At 40.7% G+C, this 19492-nt stretch overlaps 1 pseudogene; it reads left to right on the top strand.

Moving 5' to 3' along the window:
• The first annotated feature begins 3049 nt into the window (after nucleotides 1–3049).
• Nucleotides 3050–17363, top strand: LOC117446393 (fibronectin type III domain-containing protein 7-like; annotated as a pseudogene).
• Nucleotides 17364–19492: the final 2129 nt, after the last annotated feature.

The following is a 19492-nucleotide window of genomic DNA, read 5'->3' as shown; positions in this document are numbered from 1 at the left end:
TCCAATATTTTAAGCTAGTTTCTATAGCAAGATTATCATGTGTGACATAATAATCAGATGTCTTGTTTGCTAACCAAGAATATTAAACTTTAAAATCTCTTTTGGCCAGTTGAAGTCCTGCTTACTTCATCTTTAAACTCTTCTTTAATTTGAAACCAAAAAAGGTCTTCCTTCTCCACCATGATCCTATCTCTATATCAAAGTCCAGACAAACTGATGATTTATCTTTAGAAACCATGAGGAATGACTCATAAAACACTATTCTCCCTTACTTCAGTTCTAAATCAAATGAGCCAGACAGGAAACCCCCTTTAACCACTTGCTTATTCTATTATCTAAGTTGTGTTACAAGCAGGTTAGATCTGTAATGAATTAAAATCAATATTTAAAGTTAAATATATTGTTAAGCAAATTACTGTTTTATTGTGAAGGCCTCTCTGGCGAACAGCGGCCTTTGGCTTTTATTGTGAAAGGCCGTTCCGGAACAGCGAGTCCGATTTCTAGAAACACGGCAAATTAACAATCGTTCTAATGCATTAACTATAGTCGTGAAAGAGACAAGGAGGGGGAAGGCGTGTGGAAGCAAGCAATGAACTGAAAATGCCACCAATCCTCTGTTTTAACGTGATGGCGCACATTGAAAACCGAAGCGGGCATAAGCACCACTGTCATAACTGACAAGCGTTCAAAAACCTTTCTGCTTATCCCTTAGGCTACTACTTTTTGTTTTATTCATAACCTAAAAATACAATTGTGATGAATAGCTTGCTTTTGTACCATTACATTTACCAACATAAAACAAGGTCTTTACTAATCAACAATGACAACCTACAGACAGCTTATTTATTTAAATATACAAGCCTTTTCTTTCGCTCCCTGTTTGACTTCGCTTTTTTTATCTGACTTAATTAAATATGTGTTCACTTGTATTAATATACTAGGCTATTGTCGTCGTTACTATTAACGTGCTTCCCTTCTTCAATACCGAGCAGCAATGTAATGAGTAAACTGTAAGGGTGTTACCCCCTTTCAGCCACTAGATGGCAGTAGCAGACCACAAATGAGCTTCACTCTTCTGAGTGCTTTGGTCACACAAGTATTTTAGGTAAAAATCACACAGATTTATTCCCCGTACAGTTTGTCCAGCTTTATAATGTGACGTTTATTTCAACAGGCAGACCAAACCATGAACGGTGCTTCAACACTCATAAGGAATGTGACTGTTCCATGGAGCTTAAACGCCCAGGTTTCAGCGAGCCCTTTATCACACGTTTGCTTTTCAAATTAATGTTTTACAGACAAGGGAAACGAGAGCCGGTCTCGTCACAATGTAGGTGACGTTAGCGTCCTCTCCCAAGGATTTAACATATAGCAGTCCGCTGACACTTTAGCTTATTTGGTCTTAGACTGTTATTTACCCCCAGTTTTAAACGGCGGCTCGATCTGAAATATCGAGCGTCCAGGTTTCGTCGTGTAGGAATTACACCTCACCACCCACGAACTGCACCGTCTCCACGCCACTCAGGAATAAACTACCTGAGATCCACGCTAACTGCTTTATATCTCGTCACGCAGGACTCTCTGTACCTTGCGATCAACGTTCACGTGTTTTATATAACTTTCCTAACATGGTCAAATATGCATCGTATATTCCATTTAAACTTCAAAAACACTCTGAAACGCCTACAGACAATCCTACAGTTTCGTTACCTTATTTGTAGTGGCGCAGGGCCCTGCTATTGTCTGAGGTGTCTAAAAGTGTTTGTTCCCGACCCAGTCTGGTCGTCTGAATCCTTCCACAGCTCATGTTTATTCGGCACGTCGAGATCACCATTTGTTAGGAGATTTAGTAAATAACTAGGCCGCATTTCCAAATCTCCGCGCGTCCCTAAACAAGCTGTTATCTCACATGAAGGAAATCCAGAGCATACACTTAACCGTTAAACAATAATCCACTTTAATGGTAATATACAATGCAATACAATCAAATACATTACCATACACAACCATATCGTATCATATGTATAATGTCAGGAGTTGGCCTACTCCTGGCTCCTGCCCACAGGCCGCCACGACGTTCCAGTCCGAGCGACGCGAGAAGAGAGAGACAGAACAGCAAGCTGGATAGGCTTTCATACCAAATGATACAGGAAGGGGTGGAGTTTAAGGACAACTGGTCGTCTTTTCCAGTCATCTCAAACAAACACCTCTGACCCTCACTGTCTCCAGCCTCCACACAGTTTGCATGAATACATAAATATTTCCTTACACTACCCAATCCACTGTTGATGCTATCAGTCTCACATTACATGACATGTTTTGCACACACCCGTGGCAGTTAATGTGCTTTCTTCCACAGGAGAGGATGGCTTTTTGTGGGATCTTCCCGCAAGAATTTAGAATTTGTCTTGGGAAATTCGGTACCAAGGGATATTTTATAGAGCAAAAGAGGGAATTTAAGTCTGAGTAACAAGTAATAGCTCAAATGCAAAGGATTTAGCAGTAGAACTGTTAGAATCTTTAGTATTATGCAAAGAAAGATGGCAAGAGGAAACTCTGTCTATTAGCATATGGATCATTGGAGCTTGAATGGAGAATACCTCAGTATCAAAGAGGAAATGGGAAATAACCTTTGTATTATTTTTCTCATTGTTTTTTAATTTTACACTATTAGTTTTCTTTTCAGTTATTTTAATCGTTATATGCCTACACCCTACAACAGTATTCATTTAAATTAGTTTTTTTTTTAGCACATCTTCCTCCTTCTTTTTTGCTGGTTTTCACACAGCATGGAGGTGCAGGGCTGTCAGGTCGTTAAACTGATAAGAGTAAGTTATGGCCCAGTGCTTGAGAAAACCCTTGGGGAAGTTTTTTAAACTGAAAACAACTTTTTATGAATCAGAGAAATGATTTAAACTTGATCTTAGCTATATTGTTGAGATTAATACCTCAGCAATCTACCAAGAGGTTTTGAACCTCCCTAGCGGGACAACTTCAGTCACAGTGCCTCAAGTGAAGCCAAGTCCTGGACCCAGGAAACCTGTGCAGCATGGAGCCAGCGGCTGAGTCACCTGTACCCTGCCAGTGGAGGATGATGTTTCTTCCAGCTCTGAGGGACAGGCTGCATCTCTACCCGCTGAGCCACTCCGATCGCAGTGGATTTCCCAAAAAGGGACGACGACTACCTGATAACTGCATGGTCAGATATCAGACGCCAGGTAGCAGCAGCCCTACCTACCCCTGACACTGGTCCACTTCACCATCTCCAACGACTTCGTGCTGGTCAAGGACTTCCGGAGAAAGAGCTGGAAATCCAACCGTTGGCAAGGTCCCTACCAGGTGCTTCTCGTCACCCAGACAGCGGTCAAGGTCACCGAGAGAGCTACGTGGGTCCACGTCAGCCACTGCAAGGTCGTAGTCACAGGCCGGGAGAGACGGTAGAAACAGACGACAACAAGTGACGTGCCAAGTCACCACCAGCACCACACTCACACTGCACACACAGGATGCCATGAGCGAGTGCCAGCTAAGCTGTTTCATATGCTTCTGGTTCCTCGTTTGTGCTATCATTGTGTGGGGCCTCATTGACCTTGTCACAAAGTCATGAGCGATTATTGACGAGGTCTAAAAAAATCTACAACAACTGTCGACCGAGTTATCTGGCTTTCGTTTGGAGGTGTCATCCAGGGAGGAACCTCAACCCCTCCATGGTCAGGGTCAAGGATTTACATCAGATAGCAACATGGATTTAGGAGTCTACACTGGAACAACAGATACTGTAGGCCCCCCGCTCCTGCAAGTGCCAGGCCGAGTGGGGGTGTGTACAAATCTATGATCATCATGACTCTTTTTACTCGGGTGCCTGACCTGTGATGACGAGAACATTCCAGTGAGGTACTATGTTTTCGGCGTTCTCCACACCAGGTTCATCAAAAGGTCGTCCTGATTACACATGCTGAAGAACTTTTCATGATATTGATGCTTGAAGTTTTACGTATGTAATATGTATGTGTTTTTACAATTTTAGTTGTTGCTGTTTGATAACTTTGCGTTTTAAAGAGAGGGTGTTGAGAACTTCATAGTATGAAGTAAATACTTAAAACGACAGTTAATTATACATCATATATGATCAATCATATTCTTGTATGAACCCATAATGAGAATGCTTCTTGATGGTTTTTGAATATGTATGTATGCTTACAATTTTAGTTGGTGCTGTTTGATAACTTTGCGTTTTAAAAAGAGGGTGTTGACAGCTTCATAGTATGTTGAATACTTAAAACGAAAGTTAGTTATAATTAAATATAATCAATTATATTCTTGTATAACCCACAATGAAAATGCTTCATATTTTAGGTTTTTCTATATTTACAGCATAAACAAAACAAAGTGGTTTGTTTAGTTGAGTGTAAGGCATAAAAATGATTTATGCCCTAATCTCTGATAAGAGAGTAGACAGTTTCTTTCCTCTCCTCTCACAGCAGGGAGGGGGGCTCCAGACTTAAGCAGAAACACATTGAGGCCTCAAAAAGGTGGTTATGTCATAGTCATAGAATATGTCTAGTCATGTTTTGTTTTACACAAACTTGGGAAGGTGTGTCTTGTGCCAGAGCCAATAGAATATGTTGGTTGGGTATAGAGGAGGTGTTTGTGGGTTTTCTATCCGGTTTTTTTGAGCATAAAAAGACTGACTTTTTTGGATTTCGTTGGGGAGAGAGGGGGAAACCCCTGGTATACTCTCTCCCGGTAGGCTCTGTCCTTCAGAGCTGGGTTAATAGCTCGCGGTAAGGTTCTCTCAAACTTGGTAAATATCTCTTGATTTTCTTCATTGAAAGCTGAGTGAATGTCTTGGTTGAAATGCTGAGTGAATTTCTTTGAATGCTGAGTGAATTTCTTTGTTTGCAGAATACATGATTTGGGTTTTCTGCTGGAAGTTATTAGAACGATCCAGAATACATGATTTGGGTTTTATGCTGGAAAGTTGCTAGAACGATCCAGAATACATGATTTTATGCTGGAAAGTTGCTAGAACGATCCAGAATACATGATTTGGGTTTTATGCTGGAAAGTTATTAGAACGATCCAGAATACATGGTTTTCTGCTGGAAGTTATTAGAACGATCCAGAATACATGATTTGGGTTTTATGCCGGAAAGTTGCTAGAACGATCCAGAATACATGATTTTATGCTGGAAAGTTGCTAGAACGATCCAGAATACATGATTTGGGTTTTATGCTGGAAAGTTATTAGAACGATCCAGAATACATGATTTTATTCTGGAAAGTTGCTAGAACGATCCAGAATACATGATTTGGGTTTTATGCTGGAAAGTTATTAGAACGATCCAGAATACATGATTTTATGCTGGAAAGTTGCTAGAATGATCCAGAATACATGATTTGGGTTTTATGCTGGAAAGTTATTAGAACGATCCAGAATACATGATTTTATGCTGGAAAGTTGCTAGAACGATCCAGAATACATGATTTGGGTTTTATGCTGGAAAGTTATTAGAACGATCCAGAATACATGATTTTATGCTGGAAAGTTGCTAGAACGATCCAGAATACATGATTTGGGTTTTATGCTGGAAAGTTGCTAGAACGATCCAGAATACATGATTTTATGCTGGAAAGTTGCTAGAACGATCCAGAATACATGATTTGGGTTTTATGCTGGAAAGTTGCTAGAACGATCCAGAATACATGATTTGGGTTTTATGCTGGAAAGTTGCTAGAACGATCCAGAATACATGATTTTATGCTGGAAAGTTGCTAGAACGATCCAGAATACATGATTTGGGTTTTATGCTGGAAGTTATTAGAACGAACCAGAATACATGATTTGGGCTTTTGAATGAATATGAATTAAGGTTTATATACAAAATATATAACCCCATTTTGATATGTTTTGTATGATTATAATGTGTTAAAAGGTCAAGACTCTGTATTGGTTTGGACCTACTTTTTCTTCAAATAAACTGATCTCACCTTTTGGATTGGGACAATAAAAGGGAAAATCTGTGCTCTCCTCTCCTGCTTCAAAGGTAAGACTGCACTCTGCCACACACATGTTTAGGTAGGAACACACCCCATTTACTGATACCAAAATCCTTCGGGATCGCTTAAACAGATTAAAAGAGTTGTCTGAATAGAAACAGCAGTTAATTGAACCTGGTTCTTCGGGGAGTTAATAGAGGTGAGATCTTGCTGACGTTTGGTGGATCTGAGCCAAGCAGTAAACTTACATAGACTCAGTAACTTCGGTCGGGTCAATTAGTGAGGTCAGAGTAGTTTACCGGAATAAATTAATCAGGGCCTCACCTAGAACTCTAAACAGTCCAAACACAGTGATGGGCACCATCAACTCTCTGTCCCCAAACATCATGTATACATTCACAGTTGCAGCTCTGGATAATGCTCAAGAGATACTAAACATTGGAACTATCGATTCTTCCTCAGGTGAGGTAACCTTGTGATGTTAAAGCACTTAACTGAGTGTTTTATTCTTGTTTAGTTTCATCACACACAAAAAACGTTCTGGTGCATGTGTTTTAGTTAAAGGAATGGTCCACTCATTAGATAATTAATCAAAACTTCAGTATTTAGTGAAACGTTATGTTTAAACCATACCCTGAAGAAATCAGCGATATTCCCCGGTAAATAATGATTTTATAGCTCTTTTTTATCAAGACCTGTATATTCCGTCTGGCCGCCGCCATGTTTGCCATTTTCAGTAGTCACGTGATGGTCGTGACGTCATCCATGCGTTCACTTTGTCAACACACGGAAATATGGTGGAGTATTTCAGTTCGGACTCGTCAGCAGAGGAACAAGTTTTGACCAATGTGAAGAGATTGGATGGGGGAATTCAGCCATACATATCAGTATGACAATACGACACCCTCTGTCCTAAGACCCTCACATCGTACAAGGAAAAACTTCCGAAGAAAACCCACAGTTTAAAGGGAACATGGGAGAAACCTCAGGGAGAGCAACAGAGGAGGGATCCCTCTCCCAGGACGGACAGACGTGCAATAGATGCCGTGTGTAAATTGAAAAGATAATAAATTTGCAACATAGGTAGTCCAAATGTTTGGAAATGCATGTGTGTATAATGGGAAGATGATATAAGATACTATATGTATGCATGTAGTACCACCCTTGCTAGCGATTCCCTCTCTAGTTTAGCATACTCAGCTTCGTTGTCCCTGGCCATAGAATCACGATTTTATGGAGCCGGTACTACGCTATATGGAAAGGCCACCAAAAACTGTCCTGGCCTGGACGCTAAAGGACGTTAAAATGGGGCTAGCCGCTGCAATGGAAATGCGCTATAACATACCTTATTCTTACTCCGAGCACTACTTCTGCTCCTCCGTCGCTTCACACTTGCAGAGGGCGATTTCTCAACTGGCCGAACTGGTGTCCTGGTCGGTGATGACACCAGAAAGACCGATGGTACTGCATCTCCATTGAGTAATGGTTGTTCTTTAAATCCCATGTTATGTTTGATCATACTCTCAGAGTAGTCGTCCGGAAATGTGAAATGTTCGCTGCATACATGAGCCTGTAAATCTCTCGGTTCGGGCCGGCCACATTTCGCTAGCCACTGCCTCTGAATGTACTTCTTATGCTTACCTTTTGGCAACAGATGGAACCGAGCATTCCGTGGATTGTTCCTATCCGAATTATGGCAATATTTCGCGATACAGTGAGGCATATTTGAATAGAGAAACTACAGTAAATAACATGGAGATCAACGTGTCTTCGAAAACCAAACGCATGGATTACGTCACGTCCGGGAAATGGCGGCGCCCACAGTGTTGATGTTATTTCGGTATATAATCAGTTTAAAATCACTGATAATGTCATCGGATTAAAAAAAAAGAGAGAGAGACTGGCAGAGACTGGTCTGTTTTATCGGATGATAATTTTAAAAAAATGAGTGTCATGAGCATACCATTCCTTTAAGTTAGTACAGTAGGCCTACCGTTTTATTCTGATATTCGGGCAAACTAATTATATACATATCGTGTGTGTATATACAAAAGTATTGGGACACTCCTTAATCATTGAATACAGGTGTTTCATTCAGTCCCATTGCCACAGGTGTATCAAATCAAGCATCTAGCCCTGCAGTCTGCCTTTACAAACATTCGTGAAAGAATGGGTCGTTCAAAAGCACTTTGAGCACCAGGAAAAGCGCTTTATAAATGTAATTTATTATTAAAGAGCTCACTGAATTTGAACGTGGTACTGTAATATGCCACCGTTGCAACAAGTCAGTTCGTGAAATGTTTTCTTTGGTCGATATTCCACGATCAACTGGAAGTGTTATTATTGCAAAGTCTAAGCGTTTAGGAACCACAGCAACTCACGTAAAGACAACGTAAAGTTACAGAGCGGGGTCACCGAGTGCTGAGGCGCAGAGTGCTTAAAAGTCGCCAAAGCTCTGCTGACTCGATAACTGCGGAGTGCTGCCACTGGAGTGCTGCCATGCAGAGCAGTGGAAGCGTGTTCCGTGGAGTGACGAAACACGCTTCTCTATCAGGCAGTCTGATGGACGGGTTTGGCGAATGCCAGGAGAACGTTACCTGCCGGACTGCATTGTGCCAACTGTAAAGGGATAATGCTATGGGTTTGTTTTTCTGGTGATTCTTAATGCTTCATCTTACCAAGTCATTTTGGACAATTCTATGCTTCTAACTTTGTGGAAACAGTTTGGGGAAGGCCCTTTTCTGTTCCAGCATGACTGTGCACAAAGCATGGTCCATAAAGGCCTGGTTGGATGAGTTTGGTGTGGAAGAATTTGACTGACCCGCACAAAGCCCTGACTTGAACACCTTTGGGATGAACTAGAATGGAGATTCTCCAAAATCTTGTAGAAAGCCTTTCCAGAAATTAATATAGCTGCAAAGGGGGTGGGCAACTTCATATTAATGCCCAAGAATTTGGAATGGAATGTCATAAAAGCTCCTGTAGGTGGCCCAATACTTTTGTCTATATAGTGTATAGACATTACAGTCAGAATGTTTTTTTAAACATTTGTTATCTGAATAACTAATGTAACGTGTACATTTAAACACTTAAATGGTACTTTGATGATGAGCACAGAAGAGTCACTGTTAGTGCCTCGTGATTTAAATAAGCCTTTCTTTAAGCAAATAGTTTTATTTTATTACATTCAGCATTCAAATTGACCTACTGTTGCAGACACAAAATAAATAGTTTGCCCTGAAATCTGTGGGTAAAAAGATGGATTGCATTGCCAACTACCGCTGGGAAGGTGTAGTATCTCGTCAAACTGTATTTCTTGTGAATCTTTTAGCTCCTGAGGTGATGGATCCCCTCCGGACAGTGAAGTCGAAGGACGGCAAGACTTTTATCGTGTCTTTCAGCTTGAAGACCGGGGCGACATCTTACATCATACGATTGCAGAATCCCAACCGCTTCATCAGAGAAAACATCGTGTCCTCCTCCCCCGCTGAGATTGAGTCCCTCGACCCGTACACAGAGTACTCACTCAGCATCATGTCTGTGAACAGTGGAGGCCAGAGCCAGCCATCTTCCCCTGTGACTGCAAAGACAGGTACTGTTGTAGTGTTAGTGTCCATAATTCAAGATTGAGAAACAAAACCTCAAATGTATTCAGTGGGTAAACAATTAACCCCCAAGGGCTGGATTATAGCAATGAGTCACATATTCAGTAAGAAACAATATGCGCTGTTCTCAGTCTCCATACCCTGTAGAAGTCACTTGATCTCCTTCATTGTCTCTTAGCAGAGTATACAGTCCTGTCATGGAATAATACACACATTATCTTCAGTTTTTGTGCAAAAAGAATCCAGGGTTTTTCTTACCGATCAATGGTTTAGGGTCTTTCCAGTAAAGACGGTAAGTATACCGGACCCTTCTCTGTTGAACACAATAGGAGGACCTGATCCTGAGAACATGGCTGGCACCTCTCTACTCCATCCCCAGGCCCAGGAGTTCAACATTTTTAATCTCAATCAGATCCGATCAGATTTTGAAATCCCATGTTTTGTGATCCAGGATCAGACAACTCGGACAGATTTTGTCCCAGTTCAAAGCAATTCAGGATAGGATCACCCTGATCCAGATTACGACTTTTCAAGATGACTAGATCCTGAATATCAGTGATTTAATCCTACCGATCTCCATCTAGTGGATATGAAAAATAATACAAGGAAGACAAGAGACCACGTTGCAGAGACGTCTAATTATGTTTTTTAATTTGAAAGGTGATGACAGATGATGGACTTTTTTTTTGTTGAAGATATTTTTACTTTAATCTAAATTACATTTGTGATTGACAATATTTGTTGTGATACTTTTATGAGCATAAACATTTATGTCATCAACATTTGGTTGAAAACAAAATAGGCCACCACAAACGTGAGCAAAAATAAAATGTATTTCCCATGAAGGCTAAATTGTGTATTTCAGTTAACAAACTTTGCCATCTTATTTAAATTGAAACATATTTTAAAATAAATTGTACAGTACATTTTGCTCTGGTAATCCACTGGAGATCCACCCCTCTGGTGGGATCAGGATAATCCAGTTTTTTGGGATCAAATTGATCCCAATCCTGTGTTTTCGGTTTGACTACCCGTTTTGAAGATTTGATCCAGATTAAAGATTGGATTTCCTGATCTGATCGGATATCAAAGTGATCCTAATCCTGTTTTTTGGTTTTGAACTACCCAAAATCCAAATCTGATCAGATGGGGATTAAAAGTGTTGAACTACTGGGCCCAGGGGACTATTTGATCCACATGAGTAAAAACACAACATGCTACAGGCAGTCTCATCGTTTTTGTTGGCCGTTTGCCATTATTCACCTCTGATTTGATTTTGCTTCCTTGAATGAACAACATGAAAACTATGATTTTCATTTTTTAGTTGGTGCATAAAAGTCTGAAGTGGCTGTTACTTGGGTGCAGCCCACATTTTGATATCACTGCTTGGCTCTGTGACTACTGACAATAAAAAAAATTGAGGGCTTGACTAGGACTTAACTGCTGTAAAACATACCAGAAACATGACTCAAGATATTTATTCCCTTAAGACTTGGCTTCAAAAGCATACATCTTAAATGACTAAGTAAGCAACAATCAAAGTCAAGAGAAACATATTGACTCAAAGTACAGTCGCTCTAATCGCTTCATAATGTTAAACTTTGTCCCCCTCCACAGTGTTGCCCCCTCCTCAGCTCTCCGCCTCCTCTCCCAGCAACAACAGCATCACTGTGTCCTGGGCTCCTGTTGCCAACGCTGTCCAGTACAGCCTCTCTCTGTACAAGTTTGTCTGGAACACCACCATCATCACGCACAACACTTCCAACACCAATTGGATCGTCTCCGGCCTGGATATGGGCTCAGTCATTAAGGGTTTCGCCTGGGACCTCGAGGGCCGCCAGGGAGAGGACAGTCTGTACATCGACCAGATGACAAGTAAGCGTGCACCGAGACTCTTTTCTGTGTGTGGGAAATACCCATGATTGCTCCTATAAGTATATAGAGTCCATGTGCCTTTTTTTATTTGATCATGTAAGAAATATTATACGTGTAGTGATAAGAGAAAATATTAACTAGGCTTGCAATTTTAAATAAACTTGTCACAGAACTTTTTTAGTGTGTAAAAACATATATCTTCAAATGATTATCATGGGATGTAGCCTATATAAGCTACATAAAACATGACTGAAGTTGTTTGAAATAGTATTAAAACCATTTGTTCTGTGAAATCTATATCTAAGAACGGCAGCCATCTGATGAATACAGTATTATTAGTAATAACATTTTCCTCACGAAACATTACTGGTAAGAGTAATTTAGAAACTATTACTCTAATTATACTTCTCTCCTCCTCTTATTAGTGTGTTTTTATGTGTACTTGTATTTAATGCATCATTGGGCATGTTTTCACAGGACCTGCTATGCCATCTATTGCCAATGTCTCCATGGTGATGAATAACGGTTTAGCCGGTATCTCAGTGTCCTGGGAATGGGATGAGGGGGTCTTTGGGTCCCTCCAGTACCATGTGATGAACGACCAGAACCTCACCTGTAACTCCACATCCAGCTCCTGCACCCTGTCTCCAGTGGGCTGCGGAGAGGTACACACCGTCTGGGTCAGCACCTCCGACGAGGCCGGGCCCAGCTGTAACATCCCGTCATGTCTGCTAAATTGTTCATGTCATGTTAATCAGGTTCATGTTATTGTTTCACGTTTAGTTCATAGCCCAGGTTAGATTTATGTTTAGTCAAGTCTTTTTGTTCACCTGTCTAGTCCTGTCATTGCACTTCCTGTTTTATTTTGTACTTACCTCTGGTCTCATTTCAGGTCTCTTTACTTCCTCCCTTTGTGTGTTTTCCTGCCATCGTCAGTGTCTGCCCCGCCCCTGATTGTTTCCACCTGTTCCCCCTTACCTCATGTATAAATAGTCCTGTCTCCCTTTGTCCCGTGCCAGTTCGTCTTGTGCCTTGTGCCATTTAGAGAGCCAGCTTGTCTCGCCCAGAGATTATTGTATTTTGTGACCATAGTCAAGTTTATTTAGTTTGTAATTTGCTTTGCTATGTTTTGCCTCTTAGGAGTGATGTTTTGTTTGAACTTTATACTTTTACAAAGTAAAGACTATTTTTGAACAAACTTTCTTTTGAGTCGTGCGTTTGAGTCCAAGTGTCTGTAAGGTCCTTAACACCAGCGACCAATCCGGCCCCGTGGTGTTCATCACCTGTGAGTATTAGACTACATTTATTTCCCATCACACTTGTGACCTATCTGTTTGTAATAGGGCACCGTAGACATATAATGGGCAAGCCATAATAATGCAAGGAGTATTGGATTAATCACAAGATACTGTATAAGTGTTGGTTGGTTGGAAGTTATTTAGTTCATTACATCTTATTTAGCATCACTTTTATCCAAAGTTCCTTACACTTCGATGCCATAAATGTGACTACAGGATCAATTTGAACCTCTGATCCTTCCATTAATGGATTATGAAAATGGTTTAATTTGAAAGTTGACAAGAAATCTATTTGTCTTTGCATATTTACGATCTGTTTACGAGACCGCTATAAGATGATTCAATCTTCACATTCTCTTCAAACATAAAATACATAAAGCTTTTTCTTCCCATCAGAAGAAGTCTTAATTTTCTCATCAATTTAATAGATTAAATCTAATATGCAATGAAATAAAACGGATACTTTGAACATACACTTCGCTACAAGAGTTATGATTACATTTAGTTGTTTAATGAGAAACATTATTATGTTGTATGTAGAATTCTAACATTAGTGCTAGATATGGATTAATAAATGATGGCTTGCTCTGAAACCCTCTGTCATTAAAATATGACTAAACTCCCTGCTGTCCTGTCCGTCAGTCCCCTGTCCCCCACAGTCTCTGGCTGTTGTGGAGTCGGCAGAAGGAAGCTGCACGCTGACCTGGGACACGGTGACTCACGTCAACAGCTACACAGCCTTCATCAAGAGAGGAGACGGTGCAGAGGAGAGCTGCAACACCATCAGCAGGAGCTGCACCTACAACTGCACATGTGGCCACACATACCTGATGTCTGTGATGGCCTTCAACCAGGCTGGCAGCAGTCCTGAAGGACAGGTTCTCAACTACACCACCTGTAAGTGTCCACTGAGGGGACCGATTTGAATTCATGATTTTCTGTGTATCACACCCCCTGTGTGTCTTTCAGTGCCCTGTTGTCCAGAGGGTGTATCCATCTCCGCCGTGAGCACTGACACGTTTGAGATCACGTGGACGGTCTCTCGGGGGTCAGAGCTGTACCAGACTCGAGCTGCAGACAGTTCAGAGATCATCCTGTGTAACGACACGGCTCCGGTGTGTGCCCTCTCTGACCTCAGCTGCGACAGTTCCTACAGCGTGGTGTTGACACCCTGCAACGACATCAGCGGATGCAACCGGGCATACAAAGCTCACACACAAATCACAGGTAGGAAACGTGTGCCCACATGTATCCAGCAAATAGCCAGTTACATTTTGAAGTTGTAAAGTTTTCCACTTTATTTCATTTTCAGATTTCCCATTTAAACGGCAGTAAAACATGAGTTAAAACGTTTTTGAATGACTTCAAATGCTTGATATCTAATATTATTAACTAGACTGGTCATCAGAGAGCTATACAGTATCTTTTAAAACTACACATAGGCCTACAGCCAATTAATTAATTTCACATCCATTCCTCATGTACTGTATGTAGAGTAGTCTCAAAGGTTTGATCATGCTCTTAATTCCTCTTTTCCGCCACCCGTCAGCTCCATGCATGCCGATGAATCTGATGTTGACTCAGAGAAACTCCTCCTGCTTCAGTGTCAGCTGGACTCTAAACAACAGGCTTGCTAATTACACCGTGACAGCGTCGGGAGATGACGGCACACGCACCTGCAACACAGACGGAAACAGCTGCGACATCACTGACCTTCCTTGTGGCTCTAACTTTGAAGTCAGCGTCATAGCAACCAGCCCCGCAGGCTTGGGTTTACCCAGCTACTCTGAATTGTTGGAAACGGGTGAGTGGTCAAAAGTTGTGATTGAACCATTTTATTATAAAGCACGGGCAGGACTTAAAAACAACAATATAATGGCATGCTAGTGACGTGTAGCGCCACCTACAGCCTCAAGAACACCTTCAGGGTTCCTCAGCATGGAATACGAACACAGATATATTTGTAATAAAAACTGATTTCTTAGTTAATATCAAGCTGTCTTTTGCTCTTTTCTGCTGTAACGAATGTAAATGTCCCCTCTGTGGGACGAATATAGGGATTCTGATTTTGATACAGATGGTAGTTTTGTGTTCCACTCCTCAACACCACATTTATCATCCTCTTCTACAGGACCGTGCTGCCCGGTGGATCAGGTGGTGGATCAGGTGACGCAGGCAATGAGCAATGTGTCATGGTCTCCCGCTAAAGGGGCGCATACATTCATCACTTCCCTAACATCAACGTGTGGTCACGCCCGCTGCCACACCATGGACTCCCACTGCCTCATGGGATGCATCACCTGTGGGACCAACTACACCGTCACCATGGAGGCGATCAGCCACAGCGGGCGCCCGTCAAACTGCTCCTATGAGGGCTTCTCGTCCAGTGAGTGATTGGGTTTTCTTCCAATGAAAAGAAAATACTTTGCAACTGTAGTGCATCTACGAGAAAGCACTGACATGACACTTTTATTATAAAAAAAGAAGCAATACATATCTAAGACGATTGTTTATGGTATGTATCTATATAAAAGTAGGAATCTGTTTATCATTTTCAATAAAATTGGATTTGAAACACTTTTTATATTTATTTGTACAAAAGGACGCCCACAAAAAATAGTAGAGTGCATACCCTTTTTGTAAAACAACAAAATACACTTTAAATTCAAAGCCATTTCTTGACTGCTTTGTTCATGTGCGTCAGGATTAACATTTGACAGATCGGTGAAATATATGTTCCAAAAATTAAAAATGTTTTGTCATGCTCTCTTTGAAAGGGCTGGTTATCTTTCAGACATTAAAGCCACTGCAGAAACCTCACGTCATGCTGGCAGCAGCCACAGCTATGTCACAGAGCTGGTGGGCAGCAGGAACAACTACACCTGCACTGCCTCCCCCGGGGAGAGCAGCTGTGATGTTCCCAACATCCAGTGTGGGGATGTCTACACTGTGGTGGTGGCTCCGCTCTCACCAGAGGGCAGTAAAGTCCTCTTCTGCGCCCAGAGGATCTACTCGGGTAGGATTGTGACGTCTCTCTCAGTTGTTTATGATGATAAATAATATAGGAATTTAGTTTGGCGCTAATGTGTCCTTTTGTTTGTTATATTAAAAGTTAACCCTCTGTTTATGCTCTTAACGGAAAAGTTTTAGCACTAGTGATTTTATGTCTTTCTGTATTCTAGAGCACAACAGCAGTAAAGACGATTCAAGCACCACAGGACAACAAAGGTGGCATAGCTGAATCATTTTAAAAGTGATTGACAGCATTTTGACTGAATTTCAAGCCTTTTTTCCCCTGCCCTCTCAGTCTCTTGCGCAGGCAGCAACCTTGGTACAGGTGAGTGTTATAATATGCAAAAATATATTTATAACTCTATTTTAAATTCCACCGTAACCACCCAAACAATTATTTAACTTAAGAGGTAAAATTATTTTTATTTTTCTCTAATGTCATTTCAACCTGTTCTGCAGTGATGTACAGAGGAAAGAGAAGCGTGGACTAGATATGGTAAGTACAAATATGACAATTATACAGAAATATATTACGCCTCACCTGTAGTGGAAGCTGTACGTAGCAGCAACTGCTATAGTGGTTGACTAAAGATGCAAGCATAAAGTTATGTGAAGCCAGTGAGCTTGCCTCTTTGAGACCAGCTTTTAATCATCTTTTAAACTTCACAACATAATTAACAATATATGTGACAATAAAGCAAGCTAAAAGATGACCTTTTATGAAAACACCAATATTAAAGCAACACAGGCACAACATGAAACGAGAACAGAAAGAAAACTCTGATATTTCTTACAGTAAGACATAATAATAAAGTATATTATACATGTCCAGGTATAATGATGATTCCCTCTGCTGGTCACAATAAAACATTATTTTGCTCAAGATCTGAAAACTTTGACTTGACACTCTGCTGTTATAAGATGTAACAATTGACTTAATGAATATACATTTCTTCAAACTGAATGTGACTGAATCTCTTCTCCACAGACGCAATACCGCCATCTTCCTTTTTCTGCTCTTCCTCCTTCATCAGTCCCGCACCACTGCAATAAAGCTAACTCATGGATGAATAGAAGAAGGACTTGCCTGCACTGGACAACATGCCTGTGTGTTGTCCAGTGGTGATAGTGAAATCATTTTAATAATACATTTGTATGTGTTCTGTCTGTATCACTGATAAAACAATACCCCTCTGTTCCCTAAACTATCTTGATCAAGCACTCAAAGAGAGTGCATATGTTTGCTGCTCATAATAATTATCTTGAGGGAACATGTACAATGTGGACATGAAAAATGTTAAAAGTACCTCATGAAAAATCACCATCTTGACAAAGATCAATTGGCAAAAGAGTAACAGTGTCCAAGCAGACCTTGAAGAATATGTTGCCCCTTCATTTTCTGAATAATTGATTGGATGGTTGGCCAAGAAGTAAATAATAATTGTAGGTCCGGCCCCAAGTAGGAAGCCTCCTGGTGATCTGTGTCACCTCATGTGTTCTCAGGATGAATTCCACTGTTTGTGATGTGTGTCTCTGTTGTTGTGAAAACCCGTTTCATAGTTCAGTAAATAAATAATTCCGGGCATCATTTTTGTGATGTGTGGTTTATTTTGCCCATAGATTTGTGCTTCAAAATCTTGTTTTTATGCTGTTTGGTGCCAAATTGTGGCGGACCATAACTAATTACCTACTCCAATACTTTGACTCCACTATAATCCAAAGGCTAATGCTTTTAACTTCCCTCGGTTTGTTTGATAACTTTTGAATATACATTTTTAACTACAAGGTATAATATTTAATAAGATCAGCTTCAGATCTATCCATCAGATTCAATTGTAATGCAATATATATTATAATGAAACAGGCCTTTTATATAATGAGGTCTTTTACTTATCTTTGTCAGTAGTGTTCACATTTACTTTCTATCTTTCTTACCTAAAAGAATGGTGAACAAAAGTGTTACCCGGCCACACTTTGGACATTTTCTTTTCCTGCTACAAAGAAAGTTGTCCGGCAGGAAGTCTTTTTGTGTCGTATGTGCTTTTGGCAAGTTTTCATAACTGGTCTAAATGCTCAGACACCTGGGTGAAAATGAATCCTAGTTGTATAACTGAAACTAAGGTAAATCAGACATATTTGCTTCAGTGTGTTCTGACCCCCAGTGCAATTTACTAACAACATTGGTCCTTATTTAATTGTAGAATATTAAAAATCATCAATTTAAAGGTCACCTATTATGCAAAATCCACTTGTTCATGTCTTATACATGTGTCTGTGTAAAAAGATTCTGAAAGTTTCAGGAAAAAACATTTGCTAACTTTTTGTCCTGATCCATTTCAGTAGTAGTAATGATGTTCCTTTCCTCAAAAAAGTGACAGGTGGTGTGACAGGTCATACCTCTCCCTACTTATGCAAATGAGCTAAGTCCTTTGATGTCAGATTGGCGTGAAAGACCCCCCGGAGTGATTCTTTTATTGTAGCAATTAAGATAGTTATAGGTATTTGACCCCTGACCCCAAGAGTGGAGTAATTGCCCCAATTAGACTAGCCCCAGGCACCCCCTTTGCGTATAGGCCTTTTATTGTAGCAATTAAGATAGTTATAGGTATTTGACCCCTGACCCCAAGAGTGGAGTAATTACCCCAATTAGACTAGCCCCAGGCACCCCCTTTGTGTATAGGTATTTTATTGTATCAATTAAGATAGCTAAGGTATTTGACCCCTGACCCTGAGAGTGGAGTAATTGCCCCGCAATTATATTAGCCCCAGGCACCCCCTTTGTGTACAGGCCTTTTATTGTATCAATTAAGATAGCTAAGGTATTTGACCCCTGACCCTGAGAGTGGAGTAATTGCCCCTCAATTATATTAGCCCCAGGCACCCCCTTTGTGTACAGGCCTTTTATTGTATCAATTAAGATAGCTAAGGTATTTGACCCCTGACCCTGAGAGTGGAGTAATTGCCCCGCAATTAGATTAGCCCCAGGCACCCCCTCTGTTGTATAGGTCTTTTTGATGTATTGAATAAGATAGTCTCTTTGACCCCTCCCCCTCAGAGCCCTTTGTTGTCTAATCTAATTAGCTTTTGATGCCTGCCCTTTGATGTGCAATTTCACACTGATGAAAGCCTCTGTATAAATGACTAGGATAAGACCATATAGAGATATGCTCAAAATAAATTTAAAAAAGACAGACAATTCAGCTTACCAAGTTAACCGTCTGAAGCGCCAGTCAAGAAACGAATGCGACGTAGGGGTGGGTGGGTTCAGAGTACAGCCTCTTTCTGGTCACGTGTGTTGGAGGAGGGGCTCTGTAAGGAAGGTTGAAGGAACGAGCAGGATTTCTCCCTCGGTTTGACTGCAAAAGACTCTGACTTTTCTCCAAGGGGATCCGCTTGAGTGTCAGTAAGTTTCCTTAAGGTGTCATAATGAGTGAGCTTTTGATTATCTATTCATGTGACGTTCACTGTTAGAATATAATGTAATACATGCCATAAAGAAGCCCGTAAGAAGAGCCTGAATGTTTTACATTTCCCATAAAATGCAAAACAGCAATAGTCAAGACTGTGGTCTAAACTTAAATACATCAGCAACATTTGGATGGATTGCCGTGACATTGTACAGACATTCATGGTTCTTCTATAAAAAGCCTTTGCGTGTTGTTATTTGGCCGAGGTCTAGTTTGGAAACCTAGGTCTATTTTA

Source organism: Pseudochaenichthys georgianus, chromosome 5 (genome assembly GCF_902827115.2).
Source record: "Pseudochaenichthys georgianus chromosome 5, fPseGeo1.2, whole genome shotgun sequence".
In the NCBI taxonomy this organism is placed as follows: domain Eukaryota; kingdom Metazoa; phylum Chordata; class Actinopteri; order Perciformes; family Channichthyidae; genus Pseudochaenichthys; species Pseudochaenichthys georgianus.
Note: the sequence above shows the minus strand (reverse complement) of the source record. Positions and strands in the feature narration are given on the sequence as shown.